Genomic DNA, 15,773 nt, shown 5'->3' on the forward strand with positions numbered 1-15,773 from the left:
CAGAACCTGCTCGGGGCCCACCACTGTGGGCAGGACCCCCATAAACCGAGGTGGGCGTTTCTTGAATTGTATCTGATACCCTTTTTCCACGGTCGGCAGGACCCAACGAGAAACATTTGACAGTAGCTTCCACGCTGTCAAAGATTCTACTAGAGGTACCAGCCTCTCGAGACTGGTTTCTGGATTTTGTTGCTGTTGAGTAGTCGGTTCGTCGCCCTGTAACTGCGCACCGGCAGGGAACGACCGAACAGACTGCTCTAGCACCCTCCTCAGAGGGGGCGGGCATCCCGAGGCCACTACGTTTCCGGGTGGACCTTGAGATATGTGCTCGCCGGAGACCGCTGCGCCCTGTAACACCGGAGGCGGCAGGGTTGGCAGAACGTTCCCCTGAGGGCACCGAAGAGAGACGGGCACCGTGAAAAGAGGTGTTAACCGCTCTGCTTCGGGGGGGACTACCCTCATTTGTCCTGAGCCCTCGGACGTCAGGACTTTTTCCCAGCAGCCTTCTTGGCGGTAATAACGGTCCGCAGATCCGTTTTACCCCTCGAAGACTGCTGGGTTTGAGAGCGCCCTCCGTGTCCCTGAGATTTTTGTGGGGGAGCACGGGAGGAAACGCTCTGTTTCTGAGTGGCACGGTGCTCAGTGCTCTTTTTAGATGAGTGAGGCTGCTCCCGCTCAGCAGCCTCAATGAAAGAACGGCGGGGGAGAAGTTTCTGAAGTGCAGCTGCCTGTTTTGAAGCTTCTTGTGATTTAGCTACAGCACTGTTAACTGCATCTCCAAATAACCCTTGAGTGGATACTGGTGCATCTAAAAGAACATGTTTTTCTTTGTCCTTTATGTCACTTAAGTTGAGCCACAGATGCCTCTCAGTGGCCACCAGGGCTGCCATAGAGCGGCCGATGGATTTAGCCGTCTCCTTGGTGGCCCTGAGAGACAAATCTGTGGCTCTACGTAGTTCAGACACCGTATCAGCACTAATACCCCCGCCCTCCTCAGAATCACCCAATAACTCAGCCTGGTAAGCTTGCATTATAGACATTGTATGTAAACACGCTGCAGCTTGGCCGGCGGCGGCATAAGCTTTATGAACCAGAGAAGATGTAAATTTTACTGGCTTGGATGGAAGTGCAGGAGCCTTCAGAGAAGATGCCGTTGCTGGAGAGAGATAGATCGCGAGCGTCTCTTCCACCTTCGGCATCTCCCCATAACCATGCTCTTTATAATTGTGAATGGATGAATAGTGTGATGTTTGTGCAGTATACACTCGATATGACACTGGTTTCCCCCACGATCTCGACACCTCGGTGTGGAGATCGGGGAAAAACGGAAGGCTTCTGCGCTGAGGCTGTGCACGAGATGGCAGGAAACGCTCGTCGAGCTTGCTTTTCGAACGAGCGCCCTGCCTATCTTCTGGCCACTCAATAGATAATCGCTCGACCGCTCTAGTGATAACGTCAAGCAATTCCTCAAACGCATGAGACTGAGGTGGCGAATCCTCAGACTCAGCGTCAATACTAACAACGTCCAACTCCTCAGAGCTGGACAATTGCAGTATTGGTGCCTCCATCGGGGGGGAAGAAACCGCAACGCGTGCTTCCACACCCTGATGAGAGGCACTGGATCTATCAGAAGGAGGCTGAGATAAGGCAGAGCCCGTCTCAACATCCACTGATAAATCCATTTGCGAACCCCAGGTCTGAGATCGACGCCGTGCCTCAGCAGCGGCGGGAACCAAGCCCTGGGGAACGTGATCGGGATTGAACCGAGCCAAGCGGGATCGGAGCGTACGCAATGGAAGCGCCTCGCAATGCACACAGTCACCACCCTCGAGTGCTGACTGGGCATGCTCCTCACCCAAACAAACAACACAAAGAGTGTGAGTATCACCTCCCGTTAAATAACGCGGGCAGGGATGGACACACACTCTAAACTGCTGCTTGCTCGCCATACTGAATATATATATATATATATATATGATATAGACAGACAACACCAAATATACAGAGACAGATTTCACACAGAGCGCAACTGAAGACTCAGAAAGCTTTCATTTTCTGTTTCGGGCCGGCTTTTATAGCTTCCTGGTACGTGACGTCACCCGCCTCTGACGTTCCGCCACACCATTGGACTGATTTTACATGTGCTTCAAGACGTCATCACGCAAAGCGTTCCCCATAGCGTCAGTTTCGACGCAATGCGAGTTCCCTTGAAAGGGAACTGGGAGATAGGTCGCTATCTCAGACTGAGTACAAAAGCGGTAGGAAGTCTGACATAGTCAGGCTATGGATTACTTGCATTTTGAAAAAAAGATTGTCATGAATTTATTGCATTTTGGGGAAAAAAATATAATATAATATTATAAATTATAATATTTATAAATCTTTGAAAATCTAAATCTGGATTTGAATTTTTAATGTTATTATAACCTAAAGATGCTATGTGAAAGTTTGAAACAGAAAATAGTGGTTTTCATCTTGCCACTTTCTTGGTAAAGAAATACATTTTTACTCAAATTAATCAAAATGGATTTATCGCGTTTTGGAACCAAACTCTTCGTTTAATATTGGGGGAATCAAAGTTATTTGACAAATTTTAATAATTAAAAAAAAGTAATAGTAGGCCTACTTTCCCTGGTAATTGATTACTTTTATAATGATGTAATTCAGTTACTAACTCAGTTACTATTTGTGAGAAGTAACTAGTAACTATAACTAATAACTTTTTGAAAGTAACATGCCCCAACACTGACAATGAGCAAGATGAATATGATCAGAATATCAACATGTGTACTTGAAATTGCATAAATGTCTTTGTATTGTAAGACTAAAACATTAAACCAATTTACATGAATTTACATATGGAAATAAATGGAAATTGGTTTTTAATGTTTTAGGCCTGCAATGCAAAGACATTTTTACAAGTGTTGCTTAAGAGTTCAAATAAGGTCCACAGTATTTGCTTAGTGCATAAGTTTTAAAGATATAATAGCTACAAAGTGGATAGGGGTGTGGAAAATCTATATAAAGTTCATAGTTTCTTCATAACACAATGGCCTGGTTTGTTTCACAGTCAGGGCTAAGATTAAGCCATGATTAGGCCCTAGTTCAATTAGGACATTTAAGTAGCTTTTTTAAACATCCCTTAAAAAAAAAAAGTCTGATGTGCATCTTAAGACAAAAAAATGGCACATATTTTAAGATATGTCAGTGCTAGTGCGAAGGCTTTCCTGTAGAACGTTGGCGCTTGCAACGCCAAGGTCATGGGTTCGTTTCTCAGGGAAAGCGAGAACTAATAAGAATGTAAATGTGTACCTTGAAATGCAATGTAAAAGTTGCTTTGGATAAAAGAATCTGCCAGATGTAAAAATGTAAAGTTGCTTTCAGTTAAAATAGCTCAAACATGCATTTTAGTATGAGACTAGCCTTAAGCATTTTCTGTGAAACCGGGGATTTGTCTTTTTTCTTCCTCTGAGTAAATGGCCAATATGGTGTGTGTTATGCAACCAAGCATAAATGTCAACTAAAATGCAAATGATTGTAGTTGACAGAAAGAAAAAACAATGTGTAATGTCTGTTCAAGTTTAACAGAATGTGTCACCTTGATTCATTGGAAACTGGTAATGTTTTAGGACATTTGTTTATTTGGACAGAGAATTTTCCCACATGATGTTCTCACATTTATAATGTCAACACATGCACAGGGCTGTTCATTTCCTTGCACTTAGGGGCAAAGTGTAGGGATGAGGAAACGGAAAAAAAGAGCTCCATTCAGACGTCTTATCTCAATTGCTTCCTGAAAACAGGTTAAAGGACCAATCAGTGTATAGCTGGGGAATCAGGTTGTTGCTGTTTAAATAGGAAGTGCTGTAAATTGCCAAAACACCAAGGACTTGCAGGCCTGAGACAGCAGATGTTAAGGCCCATGTTTCCTCTATATTCCTGTTTAACAAGCCAGCAATCCATCAACTCTATCTCAAATTCTCTTCCTTTAGCAAGTTTATGACAGGTCCCTATGTTTACTTGCAACAAAAAGTCATTTATCAGAGAAACTTAAATCCAAGCCCAAGGTAAACATGAATTGTTTTGGATAACATTTATTTATTTGCATTTGATAAGAAAAAACAATGTGATAAAATGTTCATGGCTATCAGTTCATGAGCATCTCTATGCACAATGCACAGCGCATCTGACTGTGCCATCTGCCCATACTTTATGTGAGAAATTGACAGTAGTAAATCAGTTTGACCACTAGGTGGCAACACACTTTGTTGTTCCCTTGCATAAGAACTAGTGGAAGGCAGAGCGCTGGAACAGTGCAAGAGATGAAAAATGAAGCATATCCTTGACAATTAGTGGATCTGACTTCAGTGAAAAAATTTATCTGCCTTGGTGTGATATGAAACCTTACAATATAAATTCTAAGAAAATGTCATCAGTCAACTGAGATTTCAGGATTTCAAAAGAACTCAGCAGTCATTTAGCCATTGGACCTTGCGTGGGACATAAGGAGTGTTCTTGTGTCCTGCGTTTATTGACTGAAGCCAGCCTAGCGGCACTCATGTTTAATTTACCACCTCTAGCAGCTTTTAAAACAGACAGCCAGACTCAAGCATCTAAACTCACCTCCAGAATTAATGCATCTCCGAGAGCTCTCCAACCTTTAAAGCAATAAGCACTTCCAGAAAAAGGTGGTAATTGCAGAAGGTGCTTAATAAATCCGCTTTCACCTCTCTTGCTTGCTTACAGAAAGTGTCACAGCCCTCTAAATCCTTCCATTTACATTTTGTAACGCAAAAAAATAAAAAATAAAATAAAATGGTGATGGATTTATGAAAAAGGGGGTACAGGACAGGTGTTAAAGATTTCTGACATATATGTTAACAGCATTTTATGGAATCGTTCTTTCTCTGCTTTACTGTGAGAATTATTGAAATATTTTCATGGCCTGCATCAGTTGTTTAATTAGATCTTAGCATTGATCCATCCATCCATCCATCCGTTATTCAACACTAGCCTTATGACCCTTGAGATGATGAATGCAGTGTGCTGAACAGAATAAAACATGTCATATGATTTGACATAAGATCATCAGTGGAAGCTCTGTGTAATATACATCTGATTAAAGCAATATCCTCAGCCACACCTTTTTGAGCTTTAAGTATTTACTTGAAGTACTCACTGATTTTAAAGGGATACTTCACCGATTAGCATGAAGCTTTGTATCAGTAGAAACCTGGTAGTATTTTCGAATGACTGTGCTACCCTCCCTCATGTCCCCCTGAGATGAGAGATTTCTGTATTGTGTGTCTGAAAAAAAAAAAACTCAGATGACGTAAAAATCGTCATTTTGTGTCATCGGAGGCTTTTTTGGCCAGAGGCTGGAGACTACAGCCAGTAGTAGGAGCTAGAAAAACGGCGTCTTTTCAGTTTCAAGTCAACTAGTAGACTAGTTGTATCATTTCTTCCGATACTGCCCTCTGTAACCGGTAGGCGTGGCTTGGAAGTAGCCTCGTGGGCAGCGAAGTGCATTCTGGGAGTTGTTGTCTTTAATCCACATGAGCCAAAAATACATTTTCTGGCTTTTCTCAGTCTAGAAGGCACCAACTTCTAAAATAATTTCACATTTCTACTACATAAATGACCCAATTTAAATACACATTCATCTTTCCAGCGGTGAAATATCCCTTTAAGTTAATATTTCAATAATTGAACAAGTATGACTATACATTTGCATGTTTAAAGTTCTTTGATATTGGTTAATAGTCACATGACATGCAGGTAATAAAAAAAAAAAAAGTGTCTTTGTGAAATTTAAGTTTTTTTTTATTGGTTTTATTTTTAAGTTGTTTATTTCTTTTTCTTCACATTTTTATGACTGCATTAAAGTATTAGATCATATCATAAGTAGCTCTCTAACAGAGTTATTGTAAATCATTATCTATTGATCATAATACATCCGAACAGTCACACAGAGCTAAAGCACTACCTGTTACGTGTCTGGTTGCAACAGAGAAGAAACAGGATCTATAAGCAACAGTCTTTATTAATCATAAACTCAAACTTACAGAAATACTTAAAAATCTCTAACACAACAGACAGAACAACCAGGCTAACATCAACAGACAACTAGACAGCACAAGACTCAGACTTAAATACACAGGTAACAGATAGGAACTAATTAGACTGATAAACAAGATAATTAAAGGTGACACACAGGTGAACTAAATGAACTAATGAAGACATGGCCATGGGAACAAAGGAGTGGCGGGAAACTGAACAAATGAACACAGAAAGTCCAAAACACTGACACGTTACACTACCAAAACAATGTTCTTCCACAAAAAACATGTTTTTTTTGTTTTTTTATCTCTAGAGGGACAAAAGTTACATAGCAAATGTACATAGCGTACCTTTAATGAAGTATTAGATAATACAATCGGCAACTATAATGAAGTAACATATGGAAGAACTAGGCTTTGGAGATTGCTGAAAAAATAAAAATATGACAAGACAATACTCATCCTCCTTAAATCAGTCATTTGTACGATTCGATTTTTTTTTTTTTGTTAAAGGGGACCTATTATGCCTCTTTTCACAAGTCTCAGGTGGCCCCAGAATGTATTATTTCACGATAACATTATTATTTCCTTTAAAGTTTTAACATCTAAATTATGTATTCACAATTTACATTAAAAAAGATAAAGCTAATTAAAAACATAAGTATTGATTATAATACACTTCAACCATCTTCTTTTGTCATTCAGATTAAAGCTATTTCACCTTAAAAAAAATGATCTGTATCATATAGATTTGGGAAAAAATTTGGGTGTTTGGCTCGAGGTCATGGTGCAAAGGACCCTAGGATGATTTTACTCCGAACCATCCCTTTAACATGACGCTGTTCATCACTCGCACTTAGGGTTGGGAATCGTAAGAATTTTTCCGGTTTCGCCTAACGATTCCGGTTTCAAATCCGGTTCCATTAAAACCATTAAACAGCTAATAAAAAAATAGTGGTAAGGAATAGGGTTGGGTATCGTTTGATTTTTAATGATTACAATTCTTATCAATTCATCATTTCAATTCCAATAAAAAAATAAAAATAAAAAAAAACTGAAATCAGTCACATTTATTTTAAGTCTTATTGCAAAACTGCATATAATATACAGTGGGTACGGAAAGTATTCAGACCCCCTTACATTTTTCACTCTTTGTTATATTGCAGCCATTTGCTAAAATCATTTAAGTTCTTTTTTTCCCCTCATTATTGTACACAGCACCCCATATTGACAGAAAAACACAGAATTGTTGACATTTTTGCACATTTATTAAAAAAGAAAAACTGAAATATCACATGGTCCTAAGGGCGCTTTCACACTGGCAGTTTAGTGCGGACCGGGGCACGGTTCGCATGAAAAATCGCTAATGTGAACCCTGTCATCGGACCCGGGTGCGCACTAGAGTACCGAACCCGAGACTACCTGGAGGAGGTGGTCTGAGCTCGGTTGCTCCCGAACCGTGGTGCGGTTCGCGTTAATGTGCAAGCAACACGGACTCGGGTGCGCGCTTGTTCAGGAAGTATAGTATCCCGCGCATGCGTATCACTGTCGATATCATTGTTTGATTGCGTTTGCGATGACGTAAGATCACTGCAAACGCACCTGGGTTCGATACAACTAATTGAGTGTGAAACCAGACCAACGCTGCGGGGGGCGCCGGAAACTAGCGCACTCGGGTTCGGACCGCAGCAAACGAACCCAGTGGAAAAACGCCCTAAGTATTCAGACCCTTTGCTGTGACACTCATATATTTAACTCAGGTGCTGTCCATTTCTTCTGATCATCCTTGAGATGGTTCTACACCTTCATTTGAGTCCAGCTGTGTTTGATTATACTGATTGGACTTGATTAGGAAAGCCACACACCTGTCTATATAAGACCTTACAGCTCACAGTGCATGTCAGAGCAAATGAGAATCATGAGGTCAAAGGAACTGCCTGAAGAGCTCAGAGACAGAATTGTGGCAAGGCACAGATCTGGCCAAGGTTACAAAAACATTTCTGCTGCACTTAAGGTTCCTAAGAGCACAGTGGCCTCCATAATCCTTAAATGGAAGACGTTTGGGACGACCAGAACCCTTCCTAGAGCTGGCCGTCCGGCCAAACTGAGCTATCGGGGGAGAAGAGCCTTGGTGAGAGAAGTAAAGAAGAACCCAAAGATCACTGTGGCTGAGCTCCAGAGATGCAGTCGGGAGATGGGAGAAAGTTGTAGTAAGTCAACCATCACTGCAGCCATCCACCAGTCGGGGCTTTATGGCAGAGTGGCCCGACACATGAAAGCCTGCATGGAGTTTGCTAAAAAACACCTGAAGGACTCCAAGATGGTGATAAATAAGATTCTCTGGTCTGATGAGACCAAGATATAACTTTTTGGCCTTAATTCTAAGCGGTATGTGTGGAGAAAACCAGGCACTGCTCATCACCTGTCCAATACAGTCTCAACAGTGAAGCATGGTGGTGGCAGCATCATGCTGTGGGGGTGTTTTTCAGCTGCAGGGACAGGACGACTGGTTGCAATCGAGGGAAAGATGAATGCGGCAAAGTACAGGGATATCCTGGACGAAAACCTTCTCCAGAGTGCTCTGGACCTCAGACTGGGCCGAAGGTTCACCTTCCAACAAGACAATGACCCTAAGCACACAGCTAAAATAACGAAGGAGTGGCTTCACAAAAACTCTGTGACTGTTCTTGAATGGCCCAGCCAGAGCCCTGACTTAAACCCAATTGAGCATCTCTGGAGAGACCTGAAAATGGCTGTCCACCAACGTTTACCATCCAACCTGACAGAACTGGAGAGGATCTGCAAGGAGAAATGGCAGAGGATACCCAAATCCAGGTGTGAAAAACTTGTTGCATCTTTCCCAAAAAGACTCATGGCTGTATTAGATCAAAAGGGTGCTTCTACTAAATACTGAGCAAAGGGTCTGAGTACTTAGGACCATGTAATATTTCAGTTTTTCTTTTTTAATAAATGTGCAAAAATGTCAACAATTCTGTGTTTTTCTGTCAATATGGGGTACTGTGTGTACAATAATGAGGGAAAAAAAAGAACTTAAAATGATTTTAGCAAATGGCTGCAATATAACAAAGAGTGAAACATTTAAGGGGGTCTGAATACTTTCCGTACCCACTGTATCTATATAAATGTAGCTGAATATAATGAACAAAAATCAATAGGCTAAAAACAAGGAACTTTTGCCTATTGTTTAAAAATACCATAGCAAAAACAACTAGCATAACTAATATACATTTCAAGCATTATTAAAGACAAGTAAACACTCAGTAATTAAAAAATATAATAAAAAAAATAACTGAACAAATATACGATTGACATAAACATACTGTTTTAAGATTTCAGGTATTCAGTTTCAGAAACTAATCTAATGTAAAATAACACTGCACTTTATAAATAAAATTTACATTTACAAATATAGTTACAAAAGTGACGAGTGAACGAGTGAATTTTCTCTTTGTCTTTTGTTGTTTGATTACTGTGATTATAGAGACGGAAGCAGGAATATTAGGCTGCTGTCCCTTTAAGAGCTGCTCGGATCCATTCAAGCGCGACTCGCACGCTGTTTTCTGTGCTGCATGTGTAAAAGTAGAGGTTTAAAATCACAATAAAATCACTTTTTCTTTGCACACGTTTTGGATGTGTGTGCAGCACAGAAAGCAGCATGTGAGTCTTGTTATTGAATGCTTTAAATAACATTCAAATGCGCACACAGGAACTGATAAGCAGAATCGAAAAATCTTATCACTGGTTCTTGGAAATTTGTAACCGGTTCTCGATACCCATCCCTACTCGCATTAACACAAATCAATTCAATTTCATCAAAAATATCACAGCGTTGTGCAGACTATGGCTGTAAAAACGGCTTAAGTTAATAGCAGCCCATAGAAACAGACACTAATGAGGCATTTATGTAACCTATGCCACTAGCACACCATATACGCGTCAATGGGTGTTTCTTAATACTCAAATAGATGCTTCCTTGCTTCCTCGTTGCTCTGTCATCCAGCCTTTGGAAGAATGGATGGATGATGTATTGACTATTCATGATGTATTGAATTCCCTTTCAAGGGAACTCAAGCTGTGTCAAGACGCTGTGGGAACGCCTCTGCGTAACTGCGTCATGAAGCACTTATGAAATCAGTCCAATGGCGTGACGGAACGTCATGTGACGTCATTGACCAGGAAACTATAAAGCACACCTGAACCAAACAGCATCAGCTTCTGTGTCTGCAGCAAGCACTCTATGTGAATCTATGGGCCCTATCTTACACCCGGCGCAATGCAGCGCCAAGCGCGATGCAAGTGTTTTTTGCTAGTTTCAGTCCGACGCAGTTATCATTTTCACGTTTAAATAGCAAATGCATTTGCACCCATTTGTGCACCCATGGGCATGCTGGTCTGAAAACGTTCTGGCGCATTGTTGGCACGTTGCTATTTTGAGGCAACAGCAATAGACTAAATAACAAAAAAAAAAATTGACTTCAGACCAGGTTTCAGTTGGTCAATGGCGCAATATTTTCTTTTGTTATTTAAAGAACGCTTTAGTAATGTGCGCCTATAGGCGGGTCCACAATGCGCGTACACTTTGCTTATTAAACACACAAACACAGCAGCACACAAACATGCCAAATATTTAAAATAAAAGGATTACAATGTAAAAGATTATTATTGTGTACATAAAGAAATGGTGGAATCCGGCTTGTCCCGTAGATGATCTGCTTGCGCACTTTTACCTAGCGCACAAGCAGTTCCGTTTGCACTCTGGAGATGGCTTTGGTCTTTCCACTATCAAATTCTGTCATGTAAATAGTGAATCTGCCATGGCGTGAGCGCAAATGGCATTTAAAGGGAATGGGAGATGAGACTCTGATGGGTTTAACGCACGTAAATCCCAAAACACACCCATTACCCATTAAGAGAATAGGGACAACCCTTTTAGACCCGTCGTTAAACTAGCAAAAGTGGATTCGGACACGCCCTAAGTGAACTTGCGCCCTGCACTTTAGACCATGTGCTTAGATCGTTAAAATAGGGCCCTATGTCCCTGGTGTTTTTTTGTCTGTCTTAGAATTTGCTAGGCAGGAGTTTTCTCCCATATATATATATATATATATATATATATATATATATATAATTATAATGACGATCAAACAACAGCTCGATAGTGTGTTCATCCCTGCCCAATCTATGTCACTGGTGGGGATACACATGTATTGTGTGTTGTTCGTTTGGGAAACGTTGCGCTTCCGCCGATCACTCTTTGAGGAGGGCGCCTCGCATCCCTCGCAGCTCACGTCCCGCTTCTGCCGAGGCAGAGCAGCGGCTCGAGCCGTGGGGTTCGCAAATGGATCTGGCAGAGGGGTTAGAGATGGGCCTGGCCCTTTCTCTGCCTTCACCTGCCAGGTCCAGTGTCTCATCTTGCGGTTGGAAGCATCCATCCCGAATAAGGCACCAGTACTGCAATTATCCAGTTTTGAGGAGCTGAATGTTGTAGTTATCGAAACAGACTCGCTATTTCATGTGAAGCAAACAGCCTTTTGAATCGTGTGTCCCTCCCTGCCCTCACTACATTACGAGCGGGTATACACGCGGTTAAACTGTTTGTTTGGGGGCGGTGCATGCACGTCAGTGTGGGCTGACAGGTTCATTCATAAATTTTCCCTATGTGCAAAAAAAGACACACACTATCTTGGGTTTTAGCTTGGATCTCTATAGATTATGGATCAACATAAAGATAATGATCACAGATTATGGGTCCGCAATATATTTATAATGTAGAGGAAACTGAGATCAGGGAGTTTCCCCTTTCTCTCCTTTTCCTATTATCATAACTAAAATGCGTGTTTGCAAGCTGTGATTCTTTTTTTACTCAAATATGAATATGCAGCCTGTAATTCAGACTATGAAATACTTTCATGGTTGTTATTGGCTGCATTTAATTTTGAGAAATTAAATGAAATATCTTTCTGGCCTATTAGCTGCATAAAATTCTATGCACTTTCTAAAATGGCACGTTTCTAAGGGCACGTGCCGAGTGCCATTTCTAAAATCCATGCTTATGGTAAGGGCACGCGCCTAGTGGACCGTTATTATCGTAGGCCAAGAAGCCCTGACGTCAGTGGTGTCAGGCTTCTGAGGGTAGACCCCTCTGTGGGGAAGACGGTTTCCACCTCATTATACGGTGCCCGTCTCCCCTCTGTGCCATCAGGGGGCTGGTCTGCCAACCCCGCCTTCATGCCGGGCCGTAGAGGGTTTTTACCCGAGGGCTACTTGCTCCCTCCGAGGAGGGCTCCAAAGCGGTCAGGCCAGTTGTTCCCTGCCGGTGCGCTGCTTCAGGGCACTATGCCTGCTGTTCGAAGTACACCTGAGGCCAGGCTCGAGAGACTAGTACCCTTTGTAGATTTTCTGGCAGATTGGAAACATCTACCAAATATATCTCGCTGGGTCCAGCAGGCGGGGTCCTACCCACAGTGGTTGGCCCTGAGCAGTCTCTGGTTATGGAACTAGAATTAAAAGCTCTTCTGCAAAAGGAGGCTATTGAATGGGTTCTTCCGCCCAGCAGGGAATCCGAGTTTTACAGCCAGTACTTCATGGTCCCAAGGAAGGATGGAGAGGGATTCGTCCGATTTTAGATCTGCGCTGTAGGGAAGCTCAATTAAAAAATGAGGATGCTTACTCTCAAGCAAGTCGTGTCACAAATCAGGTCCGAGGACTGGTTTGTCACGATAGATCTAAAGGACGCATACTTCCACATATCCATCCTTCCACAACACAGGAAGTTCCTGAGGTTCGCTTTCGGGGGCAAAGCGTACCAATATCGTGTTCTTTCTTTCGGCCTAGCGTTATCACCTCGCACTTTCACGCAGTGTGTGGATGCAGCTCTGGCTCCGCTGCAGCTCCAGGGCATCCGCATACTGAATTATATTGACAATTGGTTGATTTTAGCTCAATCGGAGCATTGGCGGTTCGACATTGAGATGTCGTTCTCGCACATATGAGAAAGTTGGGGTTGAGGTTGAATGCCAAGAAGAGTGTGCTGTCTCCAATACAGAGGACCACTTTTCTGGGCGTAGTATTGGATTCGACCACGATGTAGGCACACATGCCTCCTGCTCGTATTGCTGCGATTCTCTCAGCCATGAAACAAGAAAAGCTAGGCTAGTCGCTCACTGTAAAGCAGTTCCAAAGACTGTTAGGTCTGATGGTAGCAGCGTCCAACGTTATACCTTGGGGCCTGTTGTACATCAGACCGTTGCAGTGGTGGCTCAAGACCAAGGGGTTCTCTGCATAATCAAGGCCACGCGGCGCTGCCTTCGTGCCTTAGTTATGTGGGAAGAACCTTGGTTCCTGTTCCAAGGGCCCGTGCTGGGAGCTCCTTGTCGTAGCGTCATGCTAACGACGGATGCATCTCTCATGGGTTGGGGGGCGAACATGAGTGGTCGTCCAGCCCAGGGTCTGTGGCAGGACCATCATCTCTCATGGCATAAAAATTGTCTAGAAATGTTGGCGGTGTTCCAGGCTCTGAAACACTTCCTCCCAGACCCCCGAGGTGGTGGAGCTCCTATGGGAGAACTTCGGTCGAGCCGAGGTTGACCTGTTCACATCCCAAGAGACGACACATTGTCCACTGTGGTTCCACTCAGCCATTCAGCCCCTCTGGGGTTGGATGCTATGGTACAGACGTGGCCAAGGTCATATCTGTACGCTTTTCCCCCAATTGCTCCCAGGAGTTCTGGAAAGGGTTCGCCGGGACAGGGTCAGTTAGTAGCCCCGTTCTGGCCGGCCCGGGTATGGTTTGAGGACCTAGTGTCTCTCCTCAATGGCTCTCCTCTGGAGATTCCGATCAGGAGGGACCTACTCTCACAGGCGAGTGGGTCGATCCTTGACCCCCGACTCAGAATTGTGGAAGCTGTGGGCTTGGCCTTTGAGGAGCCAAGTTCAGGTCTCTCAACTGAGGTTGTTGAGACCATCCTCCACTCCAGAGCTCTGTCCACAAGGAAACTGTATGCCTTGAAGTGGAGATTATTCACTTCCTGGTATGGAGAGCACCAGCTGGACCCGGTTAAAAGCCCGAGTTCCCTCAGGAGCATTTCTCCGCAGGGTTATCCCCCTCCACACTGAAGGTGTACGCAGCGGCACTAGTTGCTTACCACGTCCCTTTGAGTGGAGTATCTTTGGGGAGACACCCACTAATAACTCGTTTCCTTCATGGCACTTTGAGGCTGAGGCCAGCAGTCCGCACGAGGGTGCCAACCTGGGATTTGGCTATTGTACTAGAAGGCCTCTCCCTAGCTCCGTTCAAGCCCATTGAGGAAGTTTCACTCTAGACTGTCTTTCTCCTCGCTATTTCGTCTCTCAAGAGAATTGGAGACATTCAAGCACTTTCGGTATCTCCCTCGTGCCTGGAATTTGCTCCTGGTATGGTAAAGGTTTTTCTTCACTCTAAGACCATACATTCCAAAGGTTCCTACTAATACTGTAAGTCCTATAGTACTGCAGGCCCTCTATCCTCCTCCGGACGTCAGATCAAGATAAACTTTATCTGCTCTGCCCAGTTAGGGCCTTAGATGCTTACGTCCACAGAACTGTGGAGAAAGTCTGAACACTGTTTGTTTTCTTTGGGGTACCCAGAAAGGGGTGCCCAGCATCTAAGCAGAGGATGAGCAAGTGGGTGGTCGAGGCCATCTCACTTGCTTATGAGTCGGCCAGTCAGCCTTCACCTTTGGCTGTACGGGCCCACTCCACTAGGAGTATGGCTGCTTCCAAAGCATTACTGTCAAAGCTTTACTACCTTGACCTCGGCTCCAATCCAGGGGCGCAGGTGCTTTCGCCTGGATGTGCGCATTGATTTCACACAGACGGACACTTGCTCTTATGACGGCGTGGGTATTAGCGTTCCCACAGCGTTTCGACACAGCTCGAGTTCCCTTGAAAGGGAACGTCTTGGTTACGAGATGCTGCGTCACCCTGCCATACTCCCGGCATGCTCGTGATCGATTTGCTTCAGCCTATCAGAAGCTGACGCTGTTTGGTTCAGGTGTGCTTTATAGTTTCCTGATCGATGATGTCACATGATGTTCCGTCATGCCATTGGACTGATTTCATAAGTGCTTCATGACACAGTCACGCAGAAGCTTCCCACAGCGTTTCGACGCAGCATCTCGTCCCCTCTTCAGGGAACTAGGGTTAAATACGTAACCGAGATGTTATCCAATTTTTTTTTAACAAAATAAAGTTACATAGTGTACCTTTAATTAATAACTTTTTATCAAATTATATCCTCCCCCGCAGTTCCTTTTACATGTATGCTTTGTTTTGTTTACTTTCTGTGTTCCCGTTTTCCTTAGTTCCTTGTTAATCTTCTAGGTTCTCAATAAGTTAACACCTGTTCTGTTTCAGTCAAACATCCTCTGTTTGATCCAAAAAAAAAACTCAGTTTCCTGTGTTTTATTGTCTGATATTGTCTATGTCCAGTGTTGTGGGTAACGCGTTACAAAGTAACGCGTTAGAGTACTCTAATTACCTTTTTCGTGAAATGTGTAACTTAACGCGTTAGTTTCGTGCGTTAAGTAATCAGTAACTTCGTTATTTAAAAAAAAAAGTAATCCGTTATTTTAAGGAAAGGAAAATCCCGACTGCAGCCTGCTTTTTGTCAGACAGTAGGCCTAGGTCTACTGTGCCACCTGCGGATGTATCAGC

Source organism: Leuciscus leuciscus (assembly GCF_965113295.1).
Source record: "Leuciscus leuciscus genome assembly, chromosome: 5".
Classification (NCBI taxonomy): Eukaryota; Metazoa; Chordata; class Actinopteri; order Cypriniformes; family Leuciscidae; genus Leuciscus; species Leuciscus leuciscus.